Source organism: Nilaparvata lugens, chromosome X (genome assembly GCF_014356525.2).
Source record: "Nilaparvata lugens isolate BPH chromosome X, ASM1435652v1, whole genome shotgun sequence".
NCBI lineage: Eukaryota > Metazoa > Arthropoda > Insecta > Hemiptera > Delphacidae > Nilaparvata > Nilaparvata lugens.
The window spans coordinates 91,214,519-91,227,665 of NC_052518.1; the positions used below are offsets into that span (position 1 = coordinate 91,214,519).

The 13,147-nt window shown below is 33.4% G+C and overlaps 1 protein-coding gene across 10 annotated transcripts in view; it reads left to right on the plus strand.

Moving 5' to 3' along the window:
- LOC111043953 (latrophilin Cirl) overlaps positions 1–13,147 on the plus strand; it is a 166,935-nt gene that overhangs the window by 89,859 nt on the left and 63,929 nt on the right. The gene's annotated exons all lie outside the window — the stretch shown is intronic.

Genomic DNA, 13,147 nt, shown 5'->3' on the forward strand with positions numbered 1-13,147 from the left:
CCTTGGAGTAGTGGATATCCCACGTAGAAGCGTGGAATCACCTTGCAACTGATGCTTCTAATTGATTCATTGCGGCAGTCAATTGTGACTCCTTTTTCGCTTTTTGATTTCTTTTCAAAGGAAGCGTGCTTCCATCCTTCCATTCCATCCTTGAACTTCATCACGCCATGCAAAACTCTCACAAGTATTCCTTAAACATGGCAAGCGACGCGAAAACTAAACTCTGGCATAACTTACCATCGGCTCTCTCGACTCGAGGGTAGTTAATCATTTTTTTATTGTTTCGTGTCTTCTTTCCAGCTCCGTTTCGTTTCATTCTTCCACCGTTTTATTGTTTTTGCTTTTGTGAGCTGTGCGGCGTCTCCATAATTGAATACAGCCAGGTGTCATCTTCTGGAAGCAGAGGAATTATATTTTTATGAAAAGACTGTGAACAATGCGATAAATGCTATTATGAAACAAAAAATCAATGTTGAAAACTTCGTCTCATTATCATAACTTTTTTCAAACTTCTACAATTGAATAGTTCAATATGATTTGTTGATAATTATAACGACGATTAATGCATCAGGAATGAATTTTCTATATTACTGTCAAAAAATCTAATTGGTACTCCCACGTAATGTAGTCATCGATTATAGAATGAGAGTATAGAGTAAACATTTAATGCTCTCTGGATGAACAAGTTGAGTTTGCGTCCCAGATTTGTAAAAATGTTTCACAATCTTTGAATGCTTCAATTAAACTCATTTTTAACAATCTTTTCACATTTCATGAATTTCGTGAAACTAGACAAGTGTTGTTATCTTTTTCAAGTATAATTTTTTTCTTATACAATAGAATCATATGAATCATTTAGAAAGCCACCCCGTTTCTCGTGTAGATCGTTATTCAAAGATAATAGGATTTTGACGGTTCCTAGTCTCTATTTGTACCATCTGGCAATCTTTGCTTATAAAATGAAAGATGATTGGATGACAGGTGTGGATGTTCATCAATACAATACAAGATACAGGGTTGAACAACACAGGACAGGGTTTTATGAGCACAACCCAAATTACATTGGCAAAAAGTGTTACCCCAGAATATAAAAGCTGCTCAAACCCTGAACTCTTTCAAGACTAATCTGAAATGTTGGCTATTAGAGAAATGTTTCTATGAGTGGCGAAGTATCTTCGACCATTGAATATGTTGCATTAGTTATAAATGTTGTCTAGGTCTTAGATATAAGTTATTTGTGTTATGATGAGAGTTGTTCTATCATGTACAATTATTGTGTTTTGTGTATCAATATCTTGCTTTTTTCTATTATCGTATGACTATTGTCGATATGGTGCTCGTCACTATCCATGACATGTATAATAAACCAATAATAATAAACCAACAATGCATTTAAACCCTGACACTACTTTTTATCTAGTGACCAACAAATATTTTTTAGCCAAAGTCAAATGTTATACAGAATTTCATATCGATCCGGTTAATTTAGTCATCGAATTATCGATGTTTGAATGAAGTATGTAGTTGCGCTTTATAGTATGAGCTTGTTGAGAACCATATTTCTCATTCCATACATAGACATAGAGATTCTCAGACAATGCATTTCGCCTGAAATTCCCTTGCAAACTGATTTCCCAGTTAGACTTGTCAGTCAAAGTTATGACCGAGGCATAACATGTCAGCCGAATACATAACCCCAAGTTACTTTACAAGCTCCCCTTAAGGCTTAAGCTGTCTCAATTTATTAGCAGATCTATCTGAGTTCTCGAGTGTCATTATAGTAAATCAGTTCGCGCCTGAGATGCCATTCAGAGTATGAACTGTAATAGCATGGAACTAATTTTATAGTATAGTGTAGTCTCCTTTGAGTTAGTCTGCTGAAGTTGAGTTTCATTCCTGTAAGAAGGTTTAGCTGCTCTCCTTTAAGCTCTTTCCTTCAAGTCCTTCACAGTACGAAGTAGAAAAATCGTCGTGTCTTGAAATTATTATTAAAAAGATTCAAGCATATTCAAAGACAATAAAATCTTAATATTTTAGTCATCACTCTTTTGAATCTTGATTATTAATCCATTGTCTGTTATCTACAGAGTGTTTCAGAGAAACGGGAAATTTTGAAAGTTGAATAATTTCAAGTAAAACAAATCTATAAATAACGTGTTTAATATCATTCAATAGTAAAAATAATGCCACTTTAGAATAAAAATAACGTAACATTTACTTTTTGAAGATGACATCTTGCGGGTATGTTCCTTTTCTATGCAAACATTCCTGTAGTCACATTGGGCCATATGAATAAAGTTGAGCATTTGCTTATACTTCTAAAATATGGAGCATTTGCTTCATTTTCTATGAATAAACGTGAGCAAAACCTTTTGCTCATGCTCATCAAAAAAATAGTTTGAGCATTTGCTCAAAAGTAAAAGCTTTTGCTCAAAAGTAAACGCTTTTGCTCAAAAGTAAAAGCTTTTGCTCAAAATTGCATGAATAAACTAGAGCCTATGCTCAACTTTTAAAGCAAATGCTTCAAAAACGGTGAGTCTAGTCTAGAGCAGCTTATCACCTTTTGCTCATAGTAAAATGGCTCAACTAATCCGTATAAGGAAGAGGAAACTATACCAGATACGATCACAACCAATAGTTGAGAACTATAAAACTCTTATTAGATTCAACCATGATATATATCACCATTATCCCTACAAAAGAATAAATACAAAAGATAGCTACCTGTTATAAAGATAGCCATCACAAAATAGGAGATAGGCATCTAAGAAGATGAGAGTGTGGACGATTATAAGAATATGCTGAAGATTATTATAGAGATGACATTTTTTCACGCTATTATTTCAAAATTCTAAACTCAACTAACCTAAAACTCTATTCATAAATAGAAAACAGAGCGGACGACGCAAACACAAGCGGTGCACCCTACTTGCATATTTAGCGCTTCCGTGAGCTATAAAAACAAACTAAGGCTACACAAGCGAATCAGCTGATGAAAAATCTCTAAAATACGTGAGCATTTGCTCCAGAGTTCAGGACCATAAGGTAAGAGTATAAGGTAAAGCTTATTCATATAGAAATGAGCAAATGCTATTGTTTCTACCTTTTGCTCATGATCAAAACCTTATGCTCCATGCTCTTGCTCATGAGCATTTGCTCTGGTTTTATTCATATGGGTCATTGTCCATGCATGGTTTGACGTAACATTACAACTGGAATTTCTGAAATCGCTTCTCGAATCTTGGCTTTCAATTCTGCAACAACGGAAAAATTGAAAGCCAAGATTCAAGAAGTGATTTTAAATTCCAGTTGTAATGTTGGACAATATGATGAAGATACTACAGGATTGTTTGCGTAGAAAAGGAACATACCTGCAAGATGTCATCTTCAAAAAATAAATGTAACGGTATTATTTATTCTAAAATGGCATTATTTTTACTATTGAATGATATGAAAAACTTTATTTAATGATTTGTTTTTCTTGAAATTATTTAACTTTCAAAATTTCCCGTTTCTCTGAAACACTGTATATTTCTTTGTCTATATTCATGATATAGAATTATAGTACCCTTTGAAATTAATCGAATAAAATTGCAAATACTTCAAGTATTTAAAGGGTACTATAATTCTATTTTATAAATATAAGAAAGTAGCCCTGAATTCATACATTTCTTTGTCTATATTCATTTTGTAGAACAATTTTATATCATTCGATGTAAGTTCCATATGTAGTTGGGTAGTTGCATTGAGATGTGTCAGGGTGGTTGTGACTATTAGTCCCTTCCCCTACATCTAGGAATGCATTGACGATGTAAGCCAGCCCTGTGAATCACCCTTCAATGAACTGGGATGAGTAGCATTCCTATTGACGACCACATACGGCTATGACAGCTCAAATGGGGCCTAACATGAGTCACTGGGTCTTTTTCGTTGTATTTTAGCTGCAGAGAAAAGAAATTCATGAGGCGTATAAAATCATTAACTATCTATCGATGTAATAATGAATACGAAATGTTGTTTGAAGTGTGTTCTCTTTACCAATGTTAGGGATCAGGATGAGTCATTTTACTGTGAATTGTTCTGCCTGTATCAAATGAGCTTTGTTCTCAGATTCTATGTTGTACAGTATAGGTGAGAATGATTTAATGACGAGTTTTGATAGAGATAATAGGATAGGAATCACCAAAATATCACAGAAAATATTCCGTTAATTCAAGCAATGCGCTCATGAATCATATATCTTTCATCATAATATTTATATTATTATTTATTATACTTGAGATTAATATAGTATTATACATTTAGATTGAGATATCTTTGACATATCAATGTATAATAATATATAAATTTTATTATAAAAGATATGCGATTCATAGATATGAATTTTTTTATATTTCTGTTTTAAATGTTTTCATAGACACCAGTAGTTTGATACTAGTTTATATGTAACTTCAAGCTCTAGACTTCTGGAGTATTATCTATAGAGTCAAAATATGAGCATGCCTTTCAAGTTTTCTATTAGATATACAGGTTTATTCATACAGTATTTGGAAAACCTACTATTCAGTATTGTATAGAATTGTGGAAAACTGGTGTTTCTGTAGCGACATGCAGTTCTATCTATAGAATACTCAATTAAGTAACACTACTGTATTAATTTTTTCCTGATTTTATTAATTTGCAGCAATGCCATTCCAATATTACACAATGATTATCAAATTTTATTCATTCAGTGAGTTGCATAAAAAGACAAGCTTCGTAACATTGAATCGTCACAATCAACAATAAAACACTGATTATTATAGAGTAAGGAGAAGACTTCAAAAACAACACTGCCTCTAAGAGCTCCCCGTGAAAGAAATCGAGCAATTTCAATTAATTTAAAGGGAATGTTTATTTTTTATTAATTCAATGATATTTAATTTTCTTCCCTCAAGACATCAACACATTCATCCACTGTGTATGGCGCTCTTTTTAATTGAACTTCCCTTATTCTTCCGATCATCTTTGGAAAGTTGGAGGAATCTTCAAATTTATGGGGGAGTCTACTTATTATGTTTATTGCGCAATAGTGCAGACCTTTCTCTAGACGTGTATGTGCCGGGTAACCGAAGATCGAGCCACCCATTCCTTATATTGTAGGAATGATCAAGTACAACGGATGAGAATGCCCTCCAATTTTTACCAATTAGAATTTCTTGGAACAAAATTCTCATAAGGGTAGATTTTGTGAGTGAACTGAGAAGTACATGTGTGAACATTTTCTTATTGCAAGTGAGGAAAATCGAAATTGATGCAAGGAGGTGGTTGTATTCACGTTTCGTTTCAATCAATATCACAATTATTGTGGAAATCAAGCGTTTGTATGTATGGCCTTCGGTTACGAACATGCGATTTAACGGGATGTTAAATAAATTTATTATTCTAGAGTTGAGCTTTTCAGTATTTCACTATTCATAGTGAACTTTATGACGCAGGCCCATTTGAGAAATAATCGATAATTACACGTTGCCTCATACAAGCACGTAGACACTTTAGCTTTACGGTAAAGATCATGGTCGACCGAGGGAGTAATGTTGACCTGAATATTGCAGCCAACAAATTCCTCTCTCCAACACTCTCAAAACTATGAAACGTTTCTACAAACTGCACAGACTCGGGCACAATCATCGTCATCATCATCATCGTCAGCCTCTTCTCGTCCTTTTATCTTTTTCTAACTTCGTTCAGTCGCGCTATTCAATCGCCCGCTCTCTCTAATCCCATAGTTTATCCTATCCTTCGACTCTTGTTTCTTCACATCCTGATTTTGTTGCTCTTCACCTCCTCTTCTCTTTTCCACTTTCTGTCATCTATTCCTCCTGCAACTCATTTTTACTTCTCATACTCCTGCTCATCCATTGTCTTCTCATTTTCAGTCCTCTTACTCTCTTCTTCTCCTCTTCTTCTTAATCCTTATTCTCTTTCCTCTTATTCTAACTTGCTTCCACTCCTGCTACTTTTCCTTCTCCTCCACCTTCTCCTTTTACTAATACACCTTCCCCTACTCATCCTACTTTTGATATTACCCTTTCTCCAGCTCATCCTGCCATGCTTTTTATACTTCAATATCAGAGATTTAACAATATTTCTATATTAGATGACGATGTTTTCTTGTCGATAGTTATTGATAAACTTGAATACCTATAATCTATCATAAATGAATGCTACATCGATTATGCATCAGAATTCCTTCGTAGGAAAATAATCTAAAAATATCTTCATGGTATTATTTTCGTGGTAGAAAGTCATCTCTATTTTATATCAAATCTTACGCTCTTACTGATGATTTTTATGTTATGTAAATAATGTAAACAATGAAATTGATTTGATTTGATATATGTAACGGAATTATTTGGTATTATTTGTTGTTGTGTTCTTATTTTTCGGAGCAGAGTCTAGAGTTACCTACGATATCCTTCTGTAAACTACTTGTTGATCACTAGACTCACACATAGTTCTGCCAGATGTTAATATAATGCATAAATATCGAACAGCAATCTCAATCACTGGTATTCGCTCTCAATGATTCAACTTTTCACGAAATTACTATCTCATCTTATCAATAAGACTGTGCTCTTATTTTTCAACCTTTTCTCTAACTATCGAAATTGGCACTGCTGCCACATTTGTTAGAAGTTTTTCCTTCTCACCTTTCTTTCATTCAATTTAACACAATTGAAAAAGGAATAATTTTTTATGGAATGAATTTTATCGATTTGGAATGAACCCTACTTCTACTATTGAACTATTAAGAATGCTATTTCTTTTTGCAATACGATGTTTCGTTCTATTGGTTCATATTGGCAACAAATTCAGCAATCAAACTTCTTATTATTCATACCTTAGTTTCCTCACAATAATGAACTTCAAGTAATTGATTTATCAACATTATCATTGCGGTTACAAGGTTACATTGTAGATTGATTATGGTTACGTACTAGCTGTACTATATCAAAACCACCGGAGAAAGCTAAATCGACGTTCCACTGTAGCACTCATTTGTGTTTTAGCATAAAGCCACAGCTATAAGAGCACTAATTAACTAGCCAATACGTCTAGAATTAGATGCTGTGGTAAATGAGTGAATAGCGAACTGTCAATCATCGAGCTGGTTTTGTCATTTTAATCGAGTAAAGCAGCAACTTGTTCTGCCCCATCCGTCTATAAAGTTGCTCTTTGGAACAAAACGTTGAGTTTGTGGTGGACGGAGTTTCGAACTCAGCTAATTGCCGTAATATCTGTCTGACTATAGCCTAACTACCTACATACATGATGGCTCTATTCAAACGTTTCACCTCCCTGGCTCACTTCTAATTACATGCATTCAGGCTGTATTTAGATTTCTCAGTTGCAAACTGTTTGGATACAATACGTCCTGTTCCATACAGCGCTTAGAATCACACGGCTTTGTAATCACATAAAGTAGGCAACAGGTATGCATTAGCCCTATGCGATTTTAACTGAATTTCAGTTCTCACCTTATGATCTCTGGTAGACATTTGACGAACTTAAATCTTCAACGCAAATAGAAATGAGATCTCGTGACTTTCGTGGAACATTGGAGTAGGCTCGATTGCAACTACAGAACTCCAATTATCCAAATTTTATTGGAAGCGGGCCCCATTCGGTTAATCAAATATTCCGACAATTTCGTAAAACGGAGAATTTATAAAAATGACTCCAAATATATATTAGTATTATTTTCTCCAATTACTACCGGTTAAATAGTTAACATTATAAATAGTTTACATTATAAATTAAACGAATGATTATTCTTTTAGAACACTTTATTATCTATTTTTGGGGTAGCGGAAATTTTACGTAATTTTTCCTAAAATAAATTCAGATAATCACCGATTCGGATCATTGGAGCTCAGATAATTTGGATTTCTACTGTATTAAATACTACAACATTTATTAGTGATACAGTATAAAAATATACTATCCCTTGTAGAACGGTACTACTATAGCGTTACGTCTAAATTCAATTTCGATTTTCAATTTAATTTATTCACGTATCATATACAAATTTGACACATATGGTATACGATGTGTACAAACTATAGAACGCACTTAGACTGACTGTACTTGATTCATTGATTTAGCGTTTTATTTATGTAGATCACAATAAATACTGGCTTATACACTTATATGCAATAGCTTACAATTCAGCCAAGTTTTAAATGAAGTTACATAATATAAACTAAGAATAATAATTGTTGAAGTGTATATGATATGAAAAAAGCAATTTGGAATTACTATGGATAATATTGTTTTGCATCTACATAAATTGGCGGAGCTTTTAACATATAAATGTCCATTCTTTGGAAAGAATATTCAGAATCAGAATCTACCAAAATCAGCGAGTATAGAATGAAGAATTTACATCCTATACTTTGTGTCTGTAATATGTCTGTATGAGGGAGCAGTCAATTGAAAAAGTGTAAGTGTTATATTTCAACATGGTAGCTGGTCGATGCTTCCTTACTGAATCGTTACTTGTGCAGTTGAAAAAATGTAAATGTTATCCCGTGTTATGCCACCAAACCAAAAGTTTTTGCTTCGGGACTTGTTGAGTTTGAAATCTCACTTGGCGGTGTGGAATTCTCTCTGGCCTTGGCCAACGCTATTCACAACGCTTCGACTGGGATTGAATAGATTTCCCAATAGCAATTTTGGCTCGGCAGAGCCGAAAATGTCCTACATTGTAAATAAGATATAGGACCTTGCACACTTGTCGAGATCTGAGGCCTGGATTTGATTCACGGAGCCAATTTTTTGGATCCGTTCTCCAGCTCCTTTTATCCTCATCGATTGTGCTCCTTTTGCAACTTTGTAAATTGTGCTGCTCTCGCGCTTTTCCAACTTTGATTTCTGTCAGGCTTCACTGAAGGTATGCACGCACTTTTGTCATTCTCTACGTGCCACATATCGATTCGAACGTTCAGCCTATAATCGGCCTACAATAAAGCTACGGATTGTGATGCGATTATAATATTCAAAATCGGACAAGCCTCCATAGCTCGATTGATAGAATCAATGGTGTTATTATGTCTAAATAAGTAATTAAATAATTCTGTTAATTATCTTGTTTTGAAAATTATTACAGATTAGCTTGCTATTTATTCACATTTTATAATACACAAATCAAATATATGATTAGGAAAGGACCAACAGGCCTAGCCCAAAACTGTTCCCATTCCGAATTTTGATAGAATTTCATTATTAACAACATGAATATTACAACTGATATTATAACTCCCCCCCCCCCTCTGATCGAATTGTATCTTTATCGTTTTAGTGGTCCTGCTAAATCTATATAGATGCTAGATGCGTTCCTTTGGAGGTTGCAAAGGATGTATTGTTTGAATAAAAAAAAAAGATGTATTGTTTCTTTTGATGGACTGTTCAATTTCTTCTGACAAGAACTACAATATTTTACCAAATTATTTATATCCTGATCAATATTTTTCTCCAATAACAGTACCATCTAGCTAGATGTTTAAATTGGTAATATTGGTCAATTAATTATCAACTCTCATGATGAAGCTTCAATGAATAATATTGCAAATTGAGAGGATATTATTCACTCTAATGATGAAACTTTGATAAATATTCCATTTTCTGTAAAATGTTGGAAATTGCTTTTATCGGTACACGATATATGAATTATGCACTGTAATGTACTATGTAATATTACAATATTACAATACTTTGACACTTTAGAATTTCAAATTGTGCGCTGTTAATGTAGATCGATTTTAATCGAACACAAAATATCGAACATCGATCTTTTCTTCAAACATCGATATTCGATATCCATTCATTAGTTATTTGGAAAAGATTCATTTTGGTTTAATAAATTATTAAAATACATTTGAGAAATATAAATTTATTATCAAATCTTAAAATTTCAAAATCTCTAAAATATGTGTTTTATTCGGTTCAGTTGGCAATGCAAAACTAATTGTTTTGCATATCCGTTTTCCGTTTCACTTTTCTCTTCCGCTCGGGTTCCGCTATGGTCTTGGCTCTCGAAATGTGCTCGTAATAATGTCTTGTGATAAATTTATTTTAAAGTTTTATTTCTGCCAACTTCTTGAAACTTATATTAATTTTGTAGTAGATGTAAACTCAGTGAAAGCAAAATACGCTATAAGTTCTTGTTTTTCTCTTGGTAACTTTTCTGGAATTCGTAATTTGTAAAATGTCTTTCAACCTAACCTCCCGAGCACATTGTAGGATTATTCATGCATTAACAATAATTCTGGATTTTTGTTATGGTGTTTCTTCATTATTATTATAAGGTTTTATTGTTTGTCATGTTCGAACTCTGTAATATACTTGAAGTGTTGCCTATTACATATTTCACAGTTAGCCAAATGCTTTCAAGTCATTGTATTATCCCTTCTCATAATAGAATTAGTTATTTCAGGATAAATTAATACAGGGCTACCCATGATTTATATAAAAGGAAACCGATGTCTTATCCAACACAAGTTTTTGCCCGACTGTCCAGTACAGTTTAATCACCGAAACACCGCAACAGTTATATTCTACAAAACTCTGTAAATTATCAGTAATTCAATATTTCAAGAGACATGTGCGAGATTTATCAGTGATACACCAAAGTTACTAAAGAACGTTTTAATCTATGAATAATAATTGAAATGTTGAAAATTATCTAATAATATTCTTGATTTGAATCTTGGAATAATGAAAACTTAGATTAGATACAAAATTCAACTCGCTAGATCGATGTGTTGGAACAGTAGAAGTGAAATGTGCATGAAGCCAGCAGCAAGGAACGAACGAACACCACTGTAACAGCAGTTCCGAATTAGCATGAAAACATTGGCTCCCAGCTTGCTGCTTGCTGGTTTCAGTCAACACAAATCGAGCTTGTTCTGATGGACAGCTGATTTTAAACAGACGTGTCAATATCATCACTGATTCGAGAGTATTGATTGTTTCTTTGTCAACACAATCTGGTATTGATTCAAGCGTATTTAGCTTTGTGGTTCAAATCCTATTTTTATGCATTGGGATGACAATAATCAGCATTGTATTTTCCACTGATCATTTTACAGTATATCACCGTTGAGACCAGTGAGTATTGAATGTAATTGTATTGTATTGAATGTATGTACATTCTATCCTCACTGGTTGAGACACTATTCCGTAGATTCCGTAGACACTGTAGTATCGTAGATTCTGTAGACACCGTAGATTCTGTAGTATCACTATTGTATTTCACACTGATCATTTTCTAGTATCTCCTATTCAACCAACTTATTTATAATATCATTGAAGTTTCACTATGGGACCTCATACTCACTTTTCAATTTCTTATTTACTTTTTTTTCTTATTTACTCATTTCCTATTCAACCAACTTATCTATAATCGTTGAAGTTTCACTATGGGGCTTGATACTCACTTTTCAATTTCTCATTTACTTAGGTCACAGAAGAAGGAACCAACCGGATGAAGTTGTTCTTTACTTTGTGATTTCGTCTTCACAATTAGTCATCACTACAAACCCGATTTCAATAGAGGAATTGGGATCATAATATGATAATCCTAATGACAGATAGTGATTCAAGGATCTATATCAATTCTACATCAATGTGTTCCATGCCGTGTCGTGAACAGAGAGAATAGAACTGAATAGATTAGAAAATGAAACTATTTTCTAGTCTATTATCTCTGGCCGTAAATGACTAGTGCGCGTGTATCTTTTAACCATAGAGTAGATAATCATATGTGCTTTGTTTGAACTTGATAGTGAAATGAGTAACTTGATGAATCATCTTGGGAAGTGATATTGCATTACATTACATCTCGAGTACATTGGCATCCCAGCTAAAATATTGTCTTATTCAAATTCCAGCTATGTTGTCTCCTACCAGAGAATGTTTTCCTATCCAAAGCTTATTTGATTAATTCTTTTAGATTTTTGATAACGATTAGATCGTTAGATTTTTGAAAATATCGCATTGAATTATAATCGTATTACAGTTATTATTATTTCGTTCAACTATATACAATTCGTCAAGTCCAGTAACTCATATTACAATACGGTAAGCTCAATAACACTCTGAGCAATATTATTGACCTTCTACTGCAGGTCACAATGAAGAGATTTAATTTAGCCAGATTTAGATTGATTTGGATCCGTTATAGAACAAATTGTTTGTCTTGTTTTGTTTTTTTTAATTTATCTGATGATAAATTATCTGATAAATTAAAAAAAAAAAACAAGACAAACAATTTGTTCTATAACGGATCCACATCAATCTAAATCTGGCTAAATTAAATCTCTTGATTGTGACCTGCAGTAGAAGGTCAATAATATTGCTCAGTGTGTTATTGAGCTTACTGTATTGTAATATGAGTTACTGGACTTGACGATAGTCCAAGTAAGTATATAGTTGAACGAATTAATAATAACTGTAATACGATTATAATTCAATGCGATATTTTGAAAAATCGAAGGGAGCAAACTTCTTCTACCAGCTATATATGGGTTCGAGTTGAAGAAATTCTACTGTATTTCTAAAATTAGTTGTTTTTTATCATGAAGGTCATGAAGAATTCATAAATAATGTCAAGAGATAGAGTTGATCTCTAGAAGACAGATTGAGTAAGACAGTTGTTGTACCCGCACCTATTCCACTCTGTCAAGGACTATGATTGCCAGGTGATCACCAGATAGGAGAGTCAGAGTATCAGCCTACATCATAGGAACTCCCACCAAGTTCCTGACAAAATCACTTTTAAAACTTTTTATTCATAACATCGTGTCAAATGTAGAAACGTGTGACGCATATGTGATGACTTTCTGCCATCTGTACGTTATTTGTCCCAAAATCTCTTTCTGTTTCTCAACCATAATTAGAATGTAACAGATGATAAATCCTGCATTTTGGTTACTTTATGTCCACTAAACTATACACAAAAAATCTGTCCACAAAATAAAACGATTCCTGTTATATATTCATTGTCTTAAATCAAGATACTTTCATTGAAAAATATTATGTAGTTTACGATCACTTCTTAACCAGTAAAATGTTGAAAATTTCCTCCATCAGTACATGATTATCC